The sequence below is a fragment of the Gobio gobio genome (genome assembly GCF_949357685.1).
Source record: "Gobio gobio genome assembly, chromosome: 22".
In the NCBI taxonomy this organism is placed as follows: domain Eukaryota; kingdom Metazoa; phylum Chordata; class Actinopteri; order Cypriniformes; family Gobionidae; genus Gobio; species Gobio gobio.
In genome coordinates this window covers 10,297,237-10,321,442 of record NC_137118.1, presented here as the reverse complement: position 1 = coordinate 10,321,442, position 24,206 = coordinate 10,297,237, and positions in this window count along the sequence as shown.

The following is a 24,206-nucleotide window of genomic DNA, read 5'->3' as shown; positions in this document are numbered from 1 at the left end:
GGTTCTTAATCTGGTTTAATAATCCATGCCTTTCATTTTTCAAGTTTATGTTCTGGTTTAGTAGCTGATCTCTCTCTTCAGTGAGGTTGGTAATGTTAGGTAGTTGTTGATCTCTGTCTTCTGTGCAGTTTGTGCTCTTTGTCTGGATGTGGACACACAGCACTATGACTGCAGTCAGCAGAAGAACACACAGCAGCACCAAACACACTGCAGCTGCTCTGGAGCTTCTGATCATCACACCATCACTTCCTGATCACCACAGATATGAAAATAAATGCCTGAACATGTGCAGACTAAAATAATTTTATTTAAAAAAAAATTAATGTGACTACCTGTCTGCGGAAGCGGCTGGTGTGTGTTTGCCTCTGTCCTAAAGTCATGATCACTCACAGCATCTACACTCTCATAGATTTCCACCATCATCTCAACTCTCTCTCTGTTAATTCCATTAGACTCAGTACTGATCACATCCTCATAAATGCCATCAGACATTTCTTCTATCATTCTGTGATAATGAATGTTCTTTCTGTCATTCAGCTCTTCCTGTCTCTGCTGTGTTTCTGATTTTATCATCACCCACAACTTTGCACAGTAAACACAGCGGAACTGGCATAACATAAACGTGTGGAGCTCAAGATCACGTGACAAAACTATTAAGTATGTTTAAAGCTGTTTTAAAGAACATTAACATGTTATAATGTACAAATGATCTGCATCAACAAATCAGCATTAGATGTCCAGTGCTGCTTTCTGTGTGAAATGATAATAATCGGTTCAATGCAGTGATTTCTGACCAGAGGTCACATTCACTTCACCACTGCAAGTTCCTGAAGTTCAGTCCTGCTCACACTCTCAGAAAAACCTCAGATATCTCTAGTCTTTTATATATAGATATTAACATCTTACTAATGATAAATAATATCTGTAGCTCTGTATAGTTTAGTTGCTCTGCTTGTCTTTGCCTGTTTGACTTTTAACACCAACTAAAGAGCAAAACAAAGCTTTTATGAGATAGATATGTAAAGCTATGTATTGGTGATGCATGAGTCAAACTAAAAGACTGCAGCTGTTATAGTGCATGAGAGCGAGTTATTTTAGCCTTAGGTGTCAAAACTTCAGGAAATCATAAGATGTCTGTCCAGCGGTAGCTGTGACGGGTTGTTCACACAAGTTTCATTCTCTGGGGTCTGTAGTCTCATCCACTTGCCTTTTTATTCTTTGTCAGTTCATCAAAAAGTCAGCAGGCCCTACGCTGTGCACAGAGGAAAATATATATCATTAATAAAAATACACGCTAATATTGAATTGTTTATAAGTGCAGTCAACTCAGTGTTGAGTGTCCTCAAACAGCAATGAATAAAATATGCAAGTACTAACCTTAATCAAAAGTTCTGCAGTTGAATGATGACTATACAGAGTAATTACCCTTGTGTGCCGTGACTAAGATGAAATGTTTTGTTTTGAAATGGAAAAAAATTAGTTTGTATTGCCTCTGATAATAGGTATCATTTAAGATGCAGTCCACACCCGTAACAAGGAGTTTGGAGCCTTGAGGAATTTTAATGTTTTGAATCTCATAAGAAGTGACCTATTTACACTGCGTTAGAGGATTTAATTTCCGTTTTATACACACACACAAACTGAGATGTGAATTACTGGTATGGATTACTATGCAGTACTTAAAACAAACAGAATAAATCTATGTCACTAAGAAAGAACTTCTCTTTTGGTCAGCATTGCATCTGAGGTAGGGGTCAGAGATATACCGGTAGACCGGTGGAAATTCGACAACCGATATGAATTTTGTATTATTATCTCTATTGCGGTTATGCTCATGTGGCGTTGTAGGGTGGCGCTCACAAAACTTTCCATACATTATTTAAGCCTTATCTTATACGCCTAATGGACCACGGTGAACATGTTGAAACATATTGATTCAAAAAAGTCCAGCACAGAAGTTATAAGTCACTCAATAACGGCAGCGAAAAAAGAACAAGCCTCTGTAGGTTAGACAGTCCCATTTAACAACACTCGGTCTGACCTTTATGGCCTTTGAAGTCCGCTTCCTTCAAAGGATGCAGCCTCTGAATTGGGACACAGCTTTAGTGACAACAGCCTAATATACATTTGATTGCCAAAAGTATGGGGACAGCCCTCCAAATCATTGAATTCAGGTGTTCCAATTATTTCCATGGCCACAGGTGTATAAAACCAAGCACCTAGGCATGCAGACTGCTTCTACAAACATTTGTGTAAGAATGGGTCGCTCTCAGGAGCTCAATGAATTCAAGTGTGGTACCGTGATAGATTGCCACATGTGCATTAAGTCCAATAGTCCATAGAGAGCTGTACTTTCCTGACTGCATTGTGCCAAGTGTAAAATTTGGTGGAGGGGGGATTATGGTGTGGGGTTGTTTTTCAGGGGTTGGGCTTGGCCCCTTAGTTCCAGTGAAAGGAACTCTTAATGCTTCAGCATACCAAGACATTTTGGACAATTTCATGCTCCCAACTTCGTGGGAACAGTTTTGGGGATGGCCCCTTCCTGTTCCAACATGACTGCGCACAAAGCGTCGGTCCATAAAGACATGGATGAGCGAGTTTGAACTTGACTGGCCTGCACAGAGTCCTGACCTCAACCCGATAGAACACCTTTGGGATGAATTAGAGTGGAGACTGCGAACCAGGCCTTCTCGTTCAACATTAGTGCCTGACCTCACAAATGCGCTTCTAGAAGAATGGTCAAAAATACCCATAAACACACTCCTAAGCCTTGTGGAAAGCCTTCCTAGAACAGTCGAAGCTGTTATAGCTGCAAAGGGTGGACCAACTCCATATTAAACCCCTAAGGATTAAGAATGGGATGTCATTAAAGTTAATGTGCATGTAAAGGCAGGCGTCCCAAAACTTTTGGCAATATAGTGTATATTGGCCTCCTCTCGTGCTGATTGGATAGATCATTTGAAAGTGTTCCTTGTGAAATAAAACATCATTAAAGGCCCACTGAAGTGCTTTGAAACGCGCAGCATTTTTCAATGTGTTGACGTAATGTGCCATTCACCATGTAGAAATGAGAAATTTCAGATGCAGCTTCGGAGTCTATTTATAATATAGGGGGCGGGACGCTTCAGATTCTAGAGAGGATTTGATTGGACAGAAGATGTGATGATGTCATCAAAATCTGTGATTCATTTTAACGGAAGTGAGAGACTGTAAGTTTCGAATGCTTAAATCTCTTAAATGCGAATTTTGTCATGGTTTTGGAACACACCAGCTTATTCAAAACCTTAAGGCTAACATAGTCATACAAAAAACAAAAAAACTTCCATTTTGATTTCAGGGGGCCTTTAAGTGATGGAATAGTGGCTGTCAAGCTTCAAAAGGATTAACAATGGATTATAAAAGCATCATAACAATATTTCATACAGCTAATGGATCATATTCCAAGTCTTCTGAAGTAATTTAATAGCTTTGTGTTACAAACAGAGTAAAATTGTAGTTATTCACTGAAAATCGTACTTGACAGACATGGTCACCATTCACTTTCTATAGAAAACAGCATTATTTTTATTACTGATTGCTTGTCTTTAATTAGCTTGAGAACTTTTTACTCAGGCTAGTTTTTCCTGTGCTGCTAGACTAATTGAATTGTGAAATTGTTATGTCATCTAAAATGCTGGCATCCTAACAACCTTATTTCCAGGGAAAATAACTATATTGTGATATATTCCGTTATTGTGAAATAAAAGGACGTATATTGCACTATAAGATGTTGGTCATATAGCCCAGCCTTATGTAAGAGATGAGAGTTGGGCAACTCTCAGAGGCTGTCATGAGAGAGAAATAGGTGGAGAGACCTGGCATCCCGTTTTAACCTTTGTGTCCTCTATCTTTTACTCACTGCATTTCTCTCTGTGTGAGAGTGTGTTCTCCACTCATTATTTCCTCTCTCTTTCAACTTTAAGTCTTCTCCAGGTGTCGGTCTGCCTTTTAGCAGGTCGCATCCTGTGAACAGCCACCTGTGGGTCACAAAGCAGCTCCCTCTGGTCCATCCCCACCATCTGCCCGACACTCCAACAAACACACACACCTGCACACACATGCCGACACGACACCTGATGAATACAGCATGTGACACAATTCTTTTCTGTTTTGAGTGGCTGAAAAATATAGTTTGAAATGTTGTAGCTCAACTGGTGCAAACAACTCCAAAGTTGTGTGTTCGCTGATCATTTCAGTACATTAAATTGGGCCTTTTTCCTATTGATTGTCACTTTCTTTGTGGATTTAAATGGCAGGAGTAGCAGAAGTGCCCTACATTGTGAAGGATTGTTACTGTGAAATTATTGTAGTCACAACACTACTGATTAAGAGGCTGATTGCTTGATACTGATTATAGCACTTCTGATTAAATACAGAATATAAAAGCACAATACATCTGATTACAGTCTCAGAGGACTGTGGCAGACATCAAACATTGTCACTGTTTAAACGGTACTTTTAATGCAGATGCAAGCAGAAATGATCAGACTAGTCTGGCACTTGTATTGTGGCCTGATAATACCCCATAATGCACTTCAGTCCTGACTGACTGCAAATAATTTGGGTTGCTAGATTATAGAGTGGACCAAATAATATGCTTTCATCGAAGGAGGGACCGGAGTCAAATAATGACCAGAATGCTAAGGGTGGGCACTTTTGACTCAGGCCAGTAAGAAACAATCCTGAACATCCTAGCAACACCCTAGCAACCACATACTGTAGCATTGTGATGGTCTTGTAAAATGTAGGCTGCATCCGAAAACCTAGGCAGCTGACTCGTTGCTTCGCTGCCTTATCAGACAAGCGTTTGTGCATGAAGGCACCTCACGAAACTAATTTCGGACAGACTTCTTAGGCAGTGTAACATTTAATGATCTACAGCAAAATAGAGAGAGCTTTGGTGAGAACTAAACAAATATTGAATTACTACATTAGTAATTTCTCGCTAGAAATGACATCAGAAGTAGAAAATGTTGGTAAAAAATTTACATTTACACACAAACTGACCAGCAAACGCAACTTTCGGACGCCATCTTTTTTCTCCAGCTTACTTGTCACAGAATGGAAAGCACAGGATTGTGGGATATCAAAGGCAGCGAAGGATACATATATACTGCCTTCAAAAATCAATCAGATGAAGGTCTCTCAGGAGCTAACATCAGATTCGGACATGCCTTTGTGCCTTCTTGCCTTGAAATGTGTCCTCCGAAGGCAGCATTTTCCAGGTTTCGGACGCAACCGTTGTGATCTGGTATTATCAATATTAACAGTTTACAAAAAATCCCACACAAATATTGAGCAGAAAAACCCTTTTCAACAATAATAATAAATGTTTCTTTAGAATCAAGGTTCTACCAGACTCTCGTACATTTCATTTGTACAAAGAGTCATGGCCACTCTCCATTGACAAGCGTTAACTTCCTTGAAGGCGGTTACTCAGTTGAAGTTTAAAACTGAAAAAGAATTTGAAAAAAAATCCAAGTCAAGGCACTCAATAGGATGCAAAAGTAAAAAGCCTTTATTAGTTGGCCACCCTGATGAAGGCCAATGGGCCGATACGCGTTGGTGTTTTAATGTTTTAGCCCAACTAATAAAGGTTTTTTACTTTTGCATCCTATTGAGTGCCTTGACTTGGATTTTTTTCCGAATTCTTTTTCAACATTTAACCCTTCCAAGAGCACCAGAGGATACAAGGGATTCCAGCCCCGCTCCAGTTCTCTTTTGTCTAGTCCTGAAGTTTAAAACTATTGGATCTGCCCAGAGCCACTCTGGATCTGCCATAATCAATCGCTAACGTTTGGTCGTGACGTATGTCATCTCAAACTAGCGCACGACATCAACGTCATCGTTCTCAGCCACTCCCTCTGTTCGCTGATTGGACTGGTTAAAATTTGACTGGAGAAAACCAGAGAATATACCGCAATCCCAGACGGAGTACTGAAGGAAAATGAAAATTGAAAATGAAAACAAACCAGTATATTAGAATGATTTCTGAAAGATCATGTGACACTGAAGACTAGAGTATAGTGATGCTGAAAATTCAGCTTTGCCATCACAGAAATACATTACATTTGAAAATATATTAAAACAGAAAACAATTGTTTTAAATTGTAATAATATTTCACAACATTACTGTTTGTATTGTATTTTTTATTAATAAATGTAGCCTTGGTGGGAATACTTATTTCAAAAACATTTAAAAAATAATATTATTCCAAACTTTTGATTGGTAGTGTGCTCAATATCCAGAAAATTCTACATTATTATCCATGTTGTTACTGTGAAATGTTCAGAAGTGTGTAAGAATTGAGCTGCTCTTTTTAAAGTCCCCCTGTAGTCAATAATTGCATGCCTTAAAACTCATCTTTGATCACCAAAATGACATATTTAAAGTGTTTTTCCTTGGAAAAAGATGTCTTCATGCCTTAAAATAGCTTAACTCTACACCCTTGCCTCATTTAGTATACGCGGTTCTATGAATATGCAAATTAGCCCCGCCTCCTGACTATACCATTTTGATGTGATTGGTTACTACTGGGTAGTTTGTGACATCAGAAACACCAGCGAATTCAAACCACATATTTTGAGACTGTCTTTGGTTCACAGCAGCTTTAAAGAGAAAATACTCAGCAATGCTGTTGACTTATGACTTTGCACATGGTTTGTCTTAAAGCATATTAAAAACACCACATATAAACAACATTAAAAGCTTGATTTTCCCCACAGGGGGACTTTAACACAATGTAAGTAGGGTGACCACCCGTCCCACTTTGCGTTGTACCGCACAGCATTTTCACCCCTTGTCCCGCATGTCGCATATTGAGAAAATGTCCCGCATTTTCATCAGTCTGTTGGTTTTTAATGATCATATTAAGAAAACATGCATGCGTTCTTTTGCCTTTTTAAGAAAGCATTTTATTTATTCTTTTTGCGGCATCGTTTTTCACCTATATTTAACAGCTCTTCGTCAGAAGTAACATCCCGCCTTACACAAATACAAAAGCAGTTTTTTAAATCCTATCCAATGGTTGAAAAGAAAGGAGTAAACATGGTCACTAGTAGGTTGTGACTGCTGTCAATCAAAATGTGGAGCGGTGATTCGTTCCATGTGATCTCTGTCAGAAAACGATTGTGTAATTCTGTATAAAAATTTATATATAAGACTGTCAATTAACTAATTTCATTTTGTTTTATGTTTGTTTCTTATTTATTATGTTGGATTTTAGTTGGACTTGGTCAGAACTGTTTCAAAAATAGTTATCTGCATGATGCCTGCTGCCTGCTGCCTTTGGGCTCAGTGATGTTGAATTTAAATGACATGTAAAATAAAGATTATACAACAGTTTCAGGTTATGTTTTAGTGTTGGTAACATGTCCCACATTGTCCACACAAACTTAGTAATCGTCCCACATTTGGTTTGTTTGATGGTGGTCACCCTAATGCTGCGTTCACACCGAACGCGAATAGAGCGTCAAAATCGTGTCTACCGCGTCTAGTTGGATGCTTGAACATTTTGAATCCAATTAAATGTGGACGCACGTATAAATTGTGCGTTTGAAGCTAAATAGACACGCGTTCAACGCGCTCCAGGAGAAATATGTCCTAAAACACCACTCTGCCTCTTTTCATTTTCATTAAAAATACACACTCACCTAAAGGATTATTAGGAACACCATACTAATACTGTGTTTGACCCCCTTTCGCTTTCAGAACTGCCTTAGTTCTATGTGGCATTGATTCAACAAGGTGCTGAAAGCATTCTTTAGAAATGTTGGCCCATATTGATAGGATAGCATCTTGCAGTTGATGGAGATTGGTGGGCTGCACATCCAGGGCACGAAGCTCCCGTTCCACCACATCCCAAAGATGCTCTATTGGGTTGAGATCTGGTGACTGTGGGGCCCATTTTAGTACAGTGAACTCACTGTCATGTTCAAGAAACCAATTTGAAATGATTCGAGCTTTGTGACATGGTGCATTATCCTGCTGGAAGTAGCCATCAGAGGATGGGTACATGGTGGTCATAAAGGGATGGACATGGTCAGAAACAATGCTCAGGTAGGCAGTGGCATTTAAACGATTCCCAACTGGCACTAAGGGGCCTAAAGTGTGCCAAGAAAACATCCCCCACATCCTTACACCACCACCACCAGCCTGCACAGTGCTAACAAGGCATGATGTATCCATGTTCTCATTCTGTTTACGCCAAATTCTGACTCTACCATCTGTATGTCTCAACAGAAATCGAGACTCATCAGACCGGGCAACATTTTTCCAGTCTTCAACTGTCCAATTTTGGTGAGCTTGTGCAAATTGTAGCCTCTTTTTCCTATTTGTAGTGGAGATGAGTGGAACCCGGTGGGGTCTTCTGCTGTCGTAGCCCATCCGCCTCAAGGTTGTGCGTGTTGTGGCTTCACAAATTCTGCATACCTCAGTTGTAATGAGTGGTTATTTCAGTCAAAGTTGCTCTTCTATCAGCTTGAATCAGTCGGCCCATTGTCCTCTGACCTCTCTATTGACCTCTCTAATCGCGTCCATCGCACTACACGAAACGCGTCTATCGCGCCGCAGGACCTCCAGACGCGCATCAACGCACCTTTCCATTGACTTAACATGGAAATCGCTCGTGCCAGACGCTCTATTCGCGTTCGGTGTGAACACAGCATCAATGTAAGTGAATGTGGACTAGTGGCTGTCAAGCTTCAAAAAGGCACCATAACAGCATTAATGTCATAACTAATGCATTATATTCCAAGTCTTCTGAAGTAATTTGATAGCTTTGTGTGACAAACAGAGTAAAATTGTGGATATTCACTGAAAATCTTACTTGACAGACATGGTCACCATTCACTTTCTATAGAAAAGAGGAGCTTGAACATTCTGCTAAACATCTCCTTTCGTGTTTTCGCAGATGAAAGAAAGTCACGTGTGTTTCAAAAGAAATGGGAGTGAGTCAATGATTTCAGAATTCTTTTTCCTGGATGAACTATTGCTTTCACTTCAAACTAGTTCAACAGAGCAGGTAAGGTACGACGAATGAAAAATAGAAAAAAGGAATGTGTCAGACACTATATTCTCTTCAGGGCCCCTGAAGGGAGGATGTAAAAGAGGAAGAACAGCTTCTTCTTAAGATGTGCTGTTTAATGGATTTTGGGGAGCGGAATCAAAGAGGCGACAGTGAATTTTTTTTTTTAAGAGAGAGAGAGAGTTTGTGTGTGTGCATGTGGGAACAGCTGAATATGCATCTCTTTTACTTAGTTCAGGACAATCATCTGTATTATGCTGCTATGTCCCAAGGACATTTCCATTGAAAAATACAACAGAAATTCTCATATATCATTAAAAGCTTCAGTGAGCGGCTTGAGCTCAGTTTTGTGCATCATACACAGACGAAAGCCAGATTTTACAGTCGTATTCATCTCGCTGTGTTCCCCTCTGCATTACAGGATTTGGTCTTTAGCATTACTATTGTTTTTTTTTTTCCAAGAAACTACAAAGCAAGAAACTTCACTGAACTCGCATAAGTGGGTTTGCCTCAGTCCAAGTTTGCAGTTTTTATCAATTTTTCCCTGTGGTTTGTTTCAGCTGGTTTCTCAACTGGCATGATGGTTTGTTAAACAAGCTTCTTTATCTGTTGTTTCTTTGACAACAGAGACTCATTCTCGAGACTTTTACAAAAGGAGCCTTTAGGCACTTGGGTGTTTTGTTTTCTAGGGGGCTGCTTGAGTCTTTGTGCTTCAGCACACTGCACAAATTATTCTATAGGATCAAGTAAATAATGCTGCAAAATAACTAGGTTAGTTGTTTGGATACATTTACTATTACAAAATTCTAACTTTAAACACAAGGATTGCATTCCAGGTAAATGTGTTAAAGTGTGAGTGTTTTCTTGGGTGTTCTTGTGATGTGGTTTTGAATTTAGATATATTTATTTCTGTGTCCTTTGAATTTCATTTTGTTTTTGTTTTCACATTATTATTGTTTGTATTTTATTTTAGTATTTTATGGCTGACAACTATCATGTAAATAATGTTTGGTGTTACACTTTTATAATATACCATGTTTCTCTTTTTTTAATTAACTAAATTCATTGGTTTATGTTATTTATTTTTCATCATAAATGTCACACCTGTTGATGAAGTATTTTTTTTATCCTACAGAAAACAATTGTACAATTAATTTGCTTCGAAGTGAAGAGAAGTCACACGGGAAAGAATGGGATTCTATCTGAAGTTGTTTGCAGTTGCCATCTGCACTTATAGTACGTTGCTCTTTTGGTTTACGTGGCCTTTAATATGTTCTTCTCTTGATAAAAATAATGAGGCAAAAAATTACTTTGTGGGACAATCAAAAACGTTTTTTTTGATGTAGTTAAGTTGGCAGTCGGCCACCCTTACAAAGAGAACAAGATAGTGAAGTAACTGTGGTGAAAGTGTTGGGGAGTACTTGGGATATTCCAAGAAGAGAAAGGGAGAAGAGCACCTGCAAATGAGATCATTGGTTAAAACTGCGAATGAGATGATCAGATGTTCAGTTGGCATCTCACTTTATTGTTTCTACAATAAAGTTAATATCTTTGAGACCTGGAACTTCGACTCTGAGAGATTTTCTTCAAATGCTGAACTGAAGGGACATTGAACTTAATATTTTCCACAACACTGTCAGCTGGAATGCCAATGATGACTAAAGGACACTCCTCCTGTCTCCTTGATCGTGAACTGCATTTCCCATGATTCATTGCCTGGACTCATTATGTTCTGATTCCTGTCCCCTGTGTGTGATTTTCTCGTTTATGTTTGCCTATTTAAACCCTGGCTGCGTCCGAAACCTGGAAAATGCTGCCTTCGGAGGACACATTTCAAGGTAGGAAGGCATCAAGTCACGTCTGAATCTAATGTTTGCTTCACTTCCGGTCTCCTGAGAGACCTTCATCTGATCGATTTTTGAAGGCAGATTATATGTATCCCTCGCTGCCTTTGATATCCCACAATCCTGTGCGTTCCATTCTGTGACAGTTGAGCCGGGGAAAAAAAGATGGCGTCCGAAAGTTGCGTTTGCTGGTCAGTTTGTGTGTATATGTTTTGTTTTATGGATTACACAATAAAGCTGCACTTGGAAATATAAATATAAGAAATATATGTTTTTCTTACCTAAAACTATCAATCATATCAAATTTTATGGTAACTTGACATTTTTCTTTTGAAGTTAACTTTTTTTTTCTTCCACTGCAGATGGGCTCTTTGGGGGATTTGACACCCCCTAGGTCAGTCCCACCCTGTTGTGCTTACAGACAATTGACGCATGTTTGCAAATGGCAAATCCATATGTGGTTTAGGAGAAGCATCAGTGAGAACACCATGTCCAAAAATCCCATCTTATACAACACGCAGGCGAGCAACAGGAGGTGTACCCATTTACATTTATTCTCTCTGCTCCTCTCATCTTTGTCCTCACCCTCATTTTTTTTAATTTCTCCATTTCACTAGGTACATAGTTGACAGAATAAGTAATGTCAGCAAGTAGATTGAAAAGTTCTTTTCAGAAGTTTAATCTTTTGTTTCCTTGTAGGAAAAGAAACCCCAAAGTTTGGCTCACACACAAAGCCAATTATAAGGCACATTTTATCAGGCGGCAAAGCTGTCTATCAGAGATGTAAACGGTTTGGCTGGAGTCCCTCATGTATCACTGCCGAATGGCTTGAAGACAAGGTCATGCCTCTCAATGAGAAGGGCATTAGTGCATGTCTCAAATTCCTTCACTAATATGACCATCTTGCATAATAACTTTTTTAACAATAACAGTTTTTTTTAGATGAGAATGTAGTTATTTAGACCTCAAATATGTGACTCTTATATAAACATAGCGCCTATTTTACAATTTCTTTAGACGCTTTTGAAGATGCTCCAGAGCCTCAGCGGCCGTTCAGTGCTGATGTACCCGCTCAGAACAGCTTAGTCTCGGCCAGTCCTTCGGGAATTTGCCGCTGACTCGTTTGTAGATAGGCGTTAAACATCAGATATAATTCATGTGGGGTATATCGAATGGGCTTTGGTCTTATTAATCTATTACTTGTTCCAGAGAAAAATCGATTTGGCTAAAGGGAAAGTTAAGCTTCTTAACTTTATATTTAGGCTATTTAGCTTGAATATAGCTAAACTATATTATATAGTTGTACTAGAGCACTGTACTAGAGCACTGCTTTTGTATGTTTGACGGAATTGTTTGCTTGTGTTTATTTCCTATTGTCTTTTACACTCACCTAAAGGATTATTAGGAACACCATACTAATACTGTGTTTGACCCCCTTTCGCCTTCAGAACTGCCTTAATTCTACATGGCATTGATTCAACAAGGTGCTGAAAGCATTCTTTAGAAATGTTGGCCCATATTGATAGGATAGCATCTTGCAGTTGATGGAGATTTGTGGGATGCACATCCAGGGCACGAAGCTCCCGTTCCACCACATCCCAAAGATGCTCTATTGGGTTGAGATCTGGTGACTGTGGGGGCCATTTTAGTACAGTGAACTCATTGTCATGTTCAATAAATCAATTTGAAATGATTCAAGCTTTGTGACATGGTGCATTATCCTGCTGGAAGTAGCCATCTGAGGATGGGTACATGGTGGTCATAAAGGGATGGACATGGTCAGAAACAATGCTCCGGTAGGCCGTGGCATTTAAACGATGCCCAATTGGCACTAAGGGGCCTAAAGTGTGCCAAGAAAACATCCCCCACACCATTACACCACCACCACCAGCCTGCACAGTGGTAACAAGGCATGATGGATCCATGTTCTCATTCTGTTTACGCCAAATTCTGACTCTACCATCTGAATGTCTCAACAGAAATCGAGACTCATCAGACCAGGCAACATTTTTCCAGTCTTCAACTGTCCAATTTTGGTGAGCTTGTGCAAATTGTAGCCTCATTTTCCTATTTGTAGTGGAGATGAGTGGTACCCGGTGGGGTCTTCTGCTGTTGTAGCCCATCCGCCTCAAGGTTGTGCATGTTGTGGCTTCACAAATGCTTTGCTGCATACCTCGGTTGTAACGAGTGGTTATTTCAGTCAAAGTTGCTCTTCTATCAGCTTGAATCAGTCGGCCCATTCTCCTCTGACCTCTAGCATCAACAAGGCATTTTCGCCCACAGGACTGCCGCATACTGGATGTTTTTCCCTTTTCACACCATTCTTTGTAAACCCTAGAAATGGTTGTTCGTGAAAATCCCAGTAACTGAGCAGATTGTGAAATACTCAGACCGGCCCGTCTGGCACCAACAACCATGCCACGCTCAAAATTGCTTAAATTACCTTTCTTTCCCATTCTGACGTTCAGGAGATTGTCTTGACCAGGACCACACCCCTAAATGCATTGAAGCAACTGCCATGTGATTGGTTGATTAGATAATTGCATTAATGAGAAATTGAACAGGTGTTCCTAATAATCCTTTAGGTGAGTGTATAATGACTATTGTTGTTCTTTTAAATACCGTTGTTCAATAAATATTATGTTATATAGATAATATGCTTTATTTGGTATTAAGAAAGGGTCCGTTAGTAATCGTGAAATGGACTTCAGTGAACGTTACATTAAAGGGGGGGTGAAATGCTGTTTCATGCATACTGAGCTTGACTAGAGCGAGAGAACAAACGCTTTTAGGGAAGCCGGCTGCGCTGCAGTCACAGGACTTCACGAAATCAACAATGTCACCAAAGGTGTGTGTTTTTGGTTGTCATGGCAAGACAATTATGTTTTTCCGGAGCAGCAACGGAGTTGTGCAAGTGTTTGTTTGTTTGTTCCCTGAATTTTGGCAATGATGGTTCATAAACAAGGTACAGTTCAACTCTGGATTTGTAGCTAGCCTAATGCTGAAAGATGGAGCGGTCCCAGCGATTAAGGTTCACGGTCTAGTGTTGGTAGCATGCGGTGAGTAAAAATGCTTCAAATGTCTTTGTGTTCTTAGCTATCGATTCCATTGTTTTTCTATGTAAACATGCATAGCTCAACGCAATAGCTGCGCACGCTCGTCATTCTTTAGCTCCGCCCGAACGATACACTCCAGCTGCTCGGCTTTTTTCGGAAAGACTCGGTACAGCGTATCTTTCTTTTATAAATATAATAAAACTAAAGACTTTTCGGAGATATGAAAGATGCAATACTACTCTATAGGTACTCAAGATTGACATGAGATTGACTGAAAATTAGTGTTTTCTTTAATACGCAATTAGATTAGGTGACAAAGACTGTCTTTAAGAGTGAGTCACTGGTCAGAACAAGGAAGTTGTTTTAGCGCTGACATGGAAATCCCCTTGACTTTTATGGGTTAAGGAAAACTGTCACTTTCCTCAGCAGACATTCAAACTGATTTTTTAAATGGATATAATATTTATATTATGGACATCGACCTGAAGAATGAATGCTATATCAGATGCAGGTAATACACTTGTTTTGTTGATCTCTTGCTCTCGCTCTCTCCTAACACCATAATACTTTTAAAGGGGTGATGAATTGAGAAATCAACTTTCCTTTGAGCCTTTGGTATATAAAAGTTTATTGTGATATAAGAATATCCTGTAAGTTTCAGAGCTGAAAACGTCCTTGTTAGTCAAAGAAAAGCTTTTATAGACACCATGCCCAGAAAACGAGAGATCTCAGAATATGTCGACCATTGACGTAATAGGACGCAGAAGCGCTGCCTCAAGCCTGTCCACCGACTCGTGAACTAATTGAGATTAAAACACAATGCTGTGCCTTCTATATTGGATCCGACAGGAATGGTGCAACACACTTATGTGAGTAAACATGTTTTTATATGTGTTAGTATTGCATTGTTACAGATCGTTTGATATCTATTGATTACATAGCTTAACACGCGCAGGCTGGAGAAGGTGTTATTGGTTCATTCGTGATCAGACTCGGACTTGTAACGCCAGCTCGCAAAGCCCAAAGTCCTGGGGCTATGTGCTTTTCAGACAGGCTCACGCATGTGTACGGTTCGCGGTTATATTCACTGATGATCGAGCGAAATGATGCAGAAATAACATTCCAATCAATCGCGGATGGATGAGAGCTGAATTATTGTGTTTGTTTGATAAAGACATTTTGCGAGCCCTGGCTGTGGGCTGGGCGATTAATTCCGGTTGCCAGTTGCCACACGCTGTCACTGACAAGGGAGCAGAAGCTCATTAAATATACAAATCTTATCCAATCCTAGCCGTGGGCGTTTACTTCCAAGTCTTCAGTGCGGCACGCCCATCAAAACCGATCGGTTTTCAGAGAGCCTAAAAACCAAGGCAGAAAGTAGCCTATTACTTATTCATTATGATGTTTTTGAATGTAAAAACCATGCGGACGTCATAAGTTGACCTCAGACAACAGTATAAAAAAAATTTAAAAGCCAGTTCATGACACCTTTAAAACCTATACTGTATATTACATAAATGCCAGTTTATATTTTATACAGCAATTTATTTGAATGTTTACAGTGCCAAAATCTATTTCTCTTGAGCTGTGTTAATAAATTAATTTTCTTACTTAGTCATAAATAACATTGCAATAACCCACTGTCCTCCAAAATCTGTACCAATTTGTATATTATTTAATGCACATGACAATTAAACGAATGAAGGGAGAGTGGGGCCAGTGCGAAGAAGAGCAGGGTTTGACAAATTAATCATGACTCACAACTTCATGAATCATGACAATTAACGGCTTTACTGAAGCATTCCAGAGAGAGCGAAATTGTTCAAATCCACAGCACACACACTCAGAATGAGATTAGGGAGGGAAGTTTCTGGACAAACCACCTCTGCTCGGATGGACTGGGAGGAGGCGTTTGTACATGGGAGAGAGAAGAGAGCTATTCTCCTATTGTCACACATTGAAATATGGGAGAAGAGGGGGTGTAAGGTTCTTTGCTAACGTCTTTGCTGATTTCTATAGAGTCTCCCACTCTACATGCATTATGCAACTATACAGAACTCTCAGTTTTTTTTCCATGTTTAACTTCCAGTCTTATATTAAAGACATCCTATTAATCATCATTAATCTGTAGTTTATTTCACATAAAACACTCTAGATGTCCCATTCTGCATGTTATCACTGCATTGATATGATCAGAAGAACTGACTGATCAGTTCAAACTCATTTTTAGAGATTTGATGTGCCTCCAGCATCTCTAAAAGTTCCAACTGAAGTGTCGGCTGCATGTTGATGCTCAAGGAACTTGCAGTACAGTAAAATCCAGATAAGACTCAGTTCATAAAAAAACACCTACGCACATTCATATAGATGTGCAAAGTCAGCAGTTTAAGGACAGAAATGATTAAACAAGTAATATATGTGGGAATCTTAGCACTCAAGAAAAGTCCAACTGGAACTGGTGAAAAAAATTCTGAGTGCTGAATAATAATGCTAACGGCTGATGACAACGGTTCATACATCATTAAAGCATTTGAAGTTGTCTTTGATATTAAAGCTTTGACTCAAACTTTTCTTAATACTTTGAGTTATAGGGCAGAGTCTCTCTTCTTCCCTACACATTGGCTGCATATCAATTTGCAAACTTATAGACTACTAAGCGCTAAAAGTATATACTTCATTGATGATGGGAAACTGCATAGCCTACTTTTGAGTGAACACCTCTCAGTGCTTGTGTTGTGGTGGAACGTGGAGCATATCTAAGCGTTAGCATCTATTTTGAGTGTACACAAATAAAATGTCTAAAAATAACAGAGTATTAAGTTGTTTCCACTGCTGAGGGAAAAATCCAAGTGATTGCGCCGGCACCTGCACGCGTGCATATGTCAGTTCTAGCACTGCCAATTTGACATTGCAGCCTGTTCATTATCAAAATAAAATACAGTCAACCGAACATATATAAAGTTATGTGGGCTTTGTTCACAGCTGCTGAGCACGAATTCCAGCGCGATGCTTCAGTTAACAGTCATGAAGTGCAAGATGAGATGTGTAGCTAAACTAAACAGCTGTGTTACGTTAAAATTGTCACTTTTGAGGGTGAGCAAAAACGTTTTTAAGATTCAAGATTCAAATAGCTTTATTGGCATGGTGAAAGAAATCTTTACATTGCCAAAGCATTCATAACACTATACGATAAAAATAAATAAATAATAAAAATAAAATAGAAATGTCTTTTTATATCTTTTTATATTTTATATAATGTTTTTATATCTGTCCCTTTAGATGCAAATTAGCTGCTACTCCCAGCACCCTTTCTAGAAGAGGGCGTAGCTTCAAGAGATTGTGTAAGCAGCTTTGATTACCTCACAGAAGTTTTAAACAAGCAACAGAAACAATCAGTTTGCAAAGACTGTATCAACCAAAGCTCAGCTTTGGGAAGGGGAATATGTAGGATGGAGATGAGAACCAGGTATTGTGCTATTGACATAGCCTGACAAGCCAGACCCACAACAAGATGCTGGGTCTGGAAACTCACCATTAGCAGGGCTCAATCCGAAGGGCGGGATAAACGGTTGTCTTTCAAATTCCCTCTGCACGCAATTGGATAGTGCCATGAGCGCCAGAGCAAAGAAGAAGGTGAAGCGGAGCTAACGTTAGTTGATAGATTAAACTTTTACCGTATCAGGTCGGCAAAACTCCGAACACTTCTTATTTTCTTAAGAATGACTTCAGTGCCGTTCTTTGTTCTTTTCTCAAAGAAAAGCTTAACTCCAAGTCTTCCAGAGTCGCAGCCAAAGCCGATTGGAAAGACTGCTGTTCACTAGCTTCTTTGTCTACGAGTAGCACGCAGAACCGGTGAAACTCTGCCGTCATTATGTTAAGCCCGCCCACCGACTCTATACACAATGTGATTGGCCTGACCAGAGTTTGTTTTTTCCAGCTTGCAGGTCTACAGAGAGTTGCTAGACTACACTTGCGGCAAATTAGATTTGCTGCCGTTAGGGTGCGTCTAGATTTCTAGGCTACTATTGACACAGATATACATATAATTAAATAGCTGACAACGATTTTGGATCACTATAGCTTGGCCTGTATGTTTGGTACGGTAGGGGGCCATTCAGAAACGTCCTGCTGCATTCTGTTTTTCTTGAGTCTCTCCATCAATGTCTGACTCCACTTTGAACATAAAAGGCTGAACAGTTTCTGACATTTTAAGTGCGTGTGTGCATAATCGGAGCTGCTTACACAAGCTCTTGAAGCTCCTCCCTCTTCTAGAAAGGGGGCTGGGAGTAGCAGCTCATTTGCATTTAAAGGGTAACTAAACCCTAAACCAACTTTTTTTAGTTAATGATCTGTAATACTGGGGCTTTATTAATGCTGTTCATTGATTCGAGTAAATGTTTTGACATTTGAGTATAAAGTGTTTTAATTCTATAAAATATGGTGTAAAACCGCCAAAGTGCTGCCCTCTTAAGGTTGAACGGTGGCTACTGCAGTTGAATTTTCCTATTGGACGTTGTGGTACATCGTGACGTAGGATGGTACCTCCAACGGCTCACTATCCGCGCCCCTGGCACGAGCTCACCACGCCCTCAGAAATGTTTCCCCCAATCACACGATGAGAACGGCTTCACTCCAGTATGAACTGTCATATTACATGAAGTAAACATTATGAATGAAACTCACTGATACTTGCTTTAACATTTTATTGAAGAAAATACGGTTAAATAATGCAAATGTCAGTAGACCTACACGTCAGGCTTTTCTTGTGATATTATTGCCGCCCGTCATGTGTACAGATAATTTTCATACATGAGACGCGCTTTCAAACCCTGACACGCAAGTGGTTGCCACGGACGCAGATAGATTAGGTCAGTTCTCTTGCGCGGCTGCTTCACAAGCATCGTCGGCATCGGGAGTTAACGCAGTTTGAGCAGCGGCTCGCATTGATAAGGCTCGGGTTTGTGTCTGTTACAGACAATCCACCCTCCTCCACTTCAGGTGAAGGTAGGAGAAATGACCGCTCTGTTGCAAAGCTGGCGTCACTCCAGTCATTCTCCATCTTTGCGACTCGCGAGTCTGACAGCTGTCAAACAATCCGTCACTGCGGGTCTCAGGTGCACACCCTCCGCTCAGCCCCGCCCTCGGTTCGGCCCCTCTGTGTCCGCCGGGCTCTGCCCACTTTTCCAGCATTTTTTGAAAATTGCCAGTGGGTGGAGTTAAGCTCTGAGCAGGGGTTTAGTTACCCTTTAAAGGGACACCCATAAAAACGTTTTTGCTCACCCTCAAGCAGAGGTGGAAAGTAACGAATTACATTTACTCGCGTTACTGTAATTGAGTAGTTTTTCTGCGTACTTCTACTTTTTTAAGTAGTTTTAAAAATCTGTAATTTTACTTTTACTTAAGTATGTTTTGTTTGAAGTATTGTACTTCGCTACATTTTAAACCACATCCGTTACTGAGTAAAAATAAATAATACAAAGGGGGGGAAAACGCGATCCGGAAACGACTGCATTGAATTGAAGGCGGGAGAACGCGCAAAAATCACAAAAAGATGGAGATGGACATACGGTCAGACCCAGCTGAAAGCGAAACGCCGTCGTGAACCCCTGGATAGTATGGAAATACTTTGGATACAGACAAAATATAGCCGGTTGTTGTCCTGGAGGATATCAAATTAGCAAAAAAAAGTTGATGCAAAGGAGGAAACACATAGAACATGTTCGGGAACACCATCCCTCTGTGCAGATAAAGGTACGTTTATAATTTAAGGCCGAATGATTTCTGTGATGCAGAGGGAATCCCGGAATTACATTATAACGCAGATATCACGTAAAACACGCAAACTGATGGATGAATGAATATCGACATTAGAGCTGTACAATAAATCAAATCACGACATGGTCTGAGAATATTAAAACTCAAAACACTGCTATATGAACATATGATCTGCTTTTTTTGTCTCTGTGTGAATGAGCAGAGCCGTTTCGTCTACTAGCCTACATAGTAGCCTACGCGATGCTCGTGGTGTTTAAAGTCTCAAAAAACATATTTGGGCATGAACATACAGTATGAACATTTCCAGAGCTGATCGGAGACCCCCTAATGAACATTTTCATCATTTTATTTGATTAAAAGCCATTATCAAATATACTCTGAAACAGATCTTCCCTGAAATAGGTCCTCACTAAAACCTGTCAAAATAAACGGTTTAACTAGATGAAATTGTGACAGAAATATTACTATTGTAGGCCTACAATAGAACTGAATACTTGTCAAAATAATAATAATAACAACAACAATAGTAATATTATATAATTTAAACATTATTTAAGAACATATTTTTAAATCCATGGTTTAATTTAGTAAAACAGCAGCACTTTGCCCAAAAAAAAGTATTTGATTACCACCGTTTTGGTAATGTATTTGTATTAAATCATAAAAAGAAACATTTCTTAGGACTCTATTATTCTTAAAGTTGTTAATCTAATTCATAATGATTTATTTAGTTCATTAGACATGTTTTATTGACATTTTTATAAAAAATAAAAAAACGGTTTCAAGTTTGTTATAATAAAGCATTTGTTCAACCAAATTTAATGCTATTTTAACTGGTGATAATAATAACCATAATTTAATAATACAGTTTATTTATTAAATAATTAATACTGTGATGCTGTGAAACTGATGTTTTCATATCGTGAAAATCTCATTCTACCACAACTTTACACAGGAGAGTCCCCCACCCCGCTGTTAAAAAAGTAACTCAGTAACTTTTACTCTGAGTACATGTTAAATGAACTACTTTTTACTTTTACTTGAGTACATTTTTTGACAAGTACTTTTACTTCTACTTAAGTAAAATTTCATTGAAGTAATAGTACTTTTACTTGAGTAGAATATTTTGTTACTCTTTCCACCTCTGCCCTCAAGTGACAATTTTAACACATGCTATAAAAAATGATCAGTGTTAGCATTAGTATTTATTAAGCAGTTAAGCATTATCAAAAAGTACACCAGGATTGGGAGATGCTAATGACAAGTCAAACTTGTGTTTTGACATCACAGACCCCCCTTTAAATCTATGTACAGTGTTAGAATAAGTAAGCACTAGGACATGTTTGAGCCTCACATTTACATTAATTTACATTTGGCAGATTTTTTTTCATCACACACTGGGGTGAGAAAAAGCATTCATGGATGCACTATTCGAAAATCTACTGAAAATAGTATAGTAGTAATGATGCACTATGCACTTCTATTATGCAGTATGTACGCTACTGTCTGTAGGAAATCTATAAGGTTAAACATAAGGTCCCACACTCCGCTTTTCTGATTAATTAAGTGTCATCTGGGTATTTTAAGTGCACTTTGTCTTGTTGGAATTTTCAATGTGGACACCACTCACTATTTATACTACAAAATGGCATAAAATAGTGCTTAAGTACACACACTTATGCACTCTCTGGGACACACTCTCTGAACATGTTGGTATACTAACACACAATGGTTTGGAATGTGCTAATTCTAATCTCACATACTGTTCAGGAAAGATTCCAGTTGGGAAGACCCTTTCACTGATCATTTATGTGGTCTTGGATGTGTCCTAAGTTGAATGTGGCTGATGAAGTCTCAATGACTATGATCAGACTGCCCATGGAGCTGAAGATGGGCTTTGATTTCATTTGAGAAGGTTTTATAGACTGCCTTCTCTGTGTAGACAGGAGAACTGATGGGTTTGGAGCCAGGTCTGTCAAAGTCTGTTATATCTGTTCTGTTTTACAGATGTTTGAAGACCATTGCCATATATGTGAACGAGTAGATCTGAAGATTTCCACAGGAGGACTCTCAGCATGAAAGGATAATGAGTGAGATCAATCGTTCTTTCTTCATGTCTCTCGCTTCTACGCACGGATCACCCATGCATTCTAACATCTGCGTGAATTTGTGCGGTACGTGTTCGCGGCCGCAGCGATGCCAGGCATGCCAGGGCCCATTTGTCAGTGCATGTGAGTAATGAGTTTAATCTCTCCAGAGACTGTGCATTCATATGCTGGATTGGGCTCGAGCCACGTCAGCTACAGGATCTTAATCTAAAATTGGCCTTTAATGTTTAAACTAATTTATGCAACAGCATGGAAGATGTGCCCATGCTGTTCCCGCCTTTGTCTTTGTGACTCTCTGCTGAGCAAGCCATTCAATTATTTTTTTATTTCAAGCAGATAAATGGCACAGAGGGTGACCATCTGAAAGTGCATTATGGGTAATGCTTCATCTTCAGTCAATAAGCTCATGAAAGATGCCTGGTTCCAGGCAGAAGCATAATGACCCACTGATGTGTGAGGACACATGCATGGATAAACTCGCAAACACACACTCCTCATTCCAATTATCTTGCACCTGTCTGGTTTTCAATTCAAGAGACTTTATTAAAGTAATGTTCCCAGCATGAGTCTGTTCTTGGATTCATGTTAATACAGCCTGGGATGGCCTTGCTATAGGTTAGATAGGGCTGACTGGCACACACTTCAAACTCATGAACATTGTGAAAAGTTCATCGTAAACGCAGTGTAGAAAAGATCCTGTCAGACATTAGACCATTACAGGCATTAGAGCTCTTCTGAATGTGCGGCCAGTGGAAAAAGATTTGAACATGTTTATCTAGCTGTGTTTTACATAACCATAACAAATCCCACATATCCAGATTCATGGATGTTCAACAATATTTGTGTCTGAAATATTTAAAAACACTCATGAGGCAAAAGAGATCCTGCAGGGTATGCATACAAATCTATCAAGAAAGTATATACAATAGCCACATGATTGAAGATCAATGCAATGGCAGGACAGTAAATTAGCTCAAAAACGGCATAAAAAAGCAATAAAATGTGAACGAAAACTATTTATTTAGACACTTGGTGACATTGAAACTGGTTGAATTTCTAATGAAAGATGTCTTTGGTGTTTTACCGCTGATGTCAGCTCCTTAGGGACAAGAATCGAAAATGTATTCTTTGACTTAGTACTCTCTCGAGACAAAAACTGGAATTGAAATAATTTCTAATAAAAGACAGGTTGCTAAATAAATTCATGCACGTGTAAGCTGTGGCAAAAACTCTCGCTTTCTGTATTCCCCTGACAGAGTATGCATCCCATACAGAACCTTGGAAATATACCTTTATTCTGCATTTACATTCTAAATGTGTTTAGCAATGTTTCGGAAAAGCAGAACATGTTCAGAGAGCTCAAAATATTGAAAAAAAGAAAACGATTTAAACGTTAGATATTGCATTGGAATAATTTAACATTTGATTTTGCACTTTAAAATGATTGCAAATGCTTCAGATTATGTAAGAGGCGTTTAGTGGCAAACTACTTTTTAATCAAAGATGCTTGTGTGTGTGTATGTGAGTGCGAACAGAAAGAGAGAAAGAGAGCACGGAAACATCCTCTGAATTGCATGTTAAATGATGGTTTAAAGATAAATCTGAAGGACCAGAAATCTCGAAATTACAGTGGTTAACTCATTTGAAATCAGGTTGATCTGCAGCTTAGAGGTTAAACGACTCTGATATGGTAATCAGAGCATTTCATCTTATCATGAAGGGCCACTCAGTCCACATGTAGGCCGAAGCATTACTATACAGAACATCATGTCATTTAAGTGTTAAGTGCTTAATGTGACTTTAACAATTTGGGCTTTTACATTATGCAAAATATGCAAAATATTCACAAATTTGCATATTCAATCAAAAGTGATATGGAATCCACAGAAAATGCATCTTATTTTTGTTTTAATATTATTAAAAAAATCCATGGTTGTTAGTTGTAGACATTTTTGTTTATTTAAATGTATAAACTTAATGCACATACATGCCCTGTATTGCCAAAAGTATTGGGACGCACCTTCAAATCATTGAATTCAGGTGTGGTACCGTGATAGGTTGCCACCTGTGCAATAAGTCCATTTGTGAAATGTCCTCACTACTAAATATTCCTTTATGGAATATTTTTCATGGCTGAGCAGCTGCATCCAAGCCTTACATCACCAAGTGCAAAGTGTCAGAGACAGTGGTGTAAAGCACGCCGCCACTACTCTAGAGCAGTGGAGACGTGTTTTCTGGAGGGACGAATCACACTTGGTGTCTGGCAATCCGATGGACGAGTCTGGGTTTGGTGTGCCAGGAGAACGGTACTTGCCTGACTGCATTGTACCAAGTGTAAAGTTTGCTGGAAGGAGGATT